We start from the raw sequence: 696 nt of genomic DNA on the forward strand, positions 1-696 counted from the left end.
AAAGCAGATACTTAACAAACAACTGAGCCACCCAGGTGCCGCTAAAGTTTTAAATTAAGGAGATGTTGGGGCGCCTGGGTGGCTCAGTGGGTTAAAGCCTCTGCCTTCAGCTCAGGTCATGATCCCAGAGTCCTGGGATCGAGCCCCACATCGGGCTCTCTGCTGGGGAAGAGTCTGCTTCCTCCTCTCTCTCTGCTTGCCTCTCTGCCTCCTGTGATCTCTGTCTGTCAAATAAATAAATAAAATCTTAAAAAAATAAATAAATAAAATAAAATAAAAAAATAAATTAAGGAGATGTTACAGGTTTGGGTTTATAGCTTTTACAAGATTAAGGAAGTTCCCTTATAGATCTAGTTTACTAAGAGGTTTTTTCTACTTTTCTTTCATGTGTCCATTGTACAGATCAAATTTGGGGGAGTATTTCCCTGGTGCTTTAAAAGCACTGCACTCTGGGGGCACCTGGGTGGCTCAGTCAGTTAAGCCTCTGACTCTTGATTTCAGTTCAGGTCATGATCTCAGAGCCCTGCATCAGGCTCTGTGCTGAGAAAGAAAGAGTCTTTCTTTCTCCCTCACCCTCTGCCCCTCCCAACCCCACAGCACATGCACTCTTTCTCTCAAAAAAAAAAAAATAATAATAATAATAATAATAATAATAATTTTAAAAAATTTAAAAAGCAATGTACTCTGTTTTTTTAT

The sequence above is a fragment of the Martes martes genome, assembly GCF_963455335.1.
Source record: "Martes martes genome assembly, chromosome: 14".
NCBI classification, from domain to species: Eukaryota; Metazoa; Chordata; class Mammalia; order Carnivora; family Mustelidae; genus Martes; species Martes martes.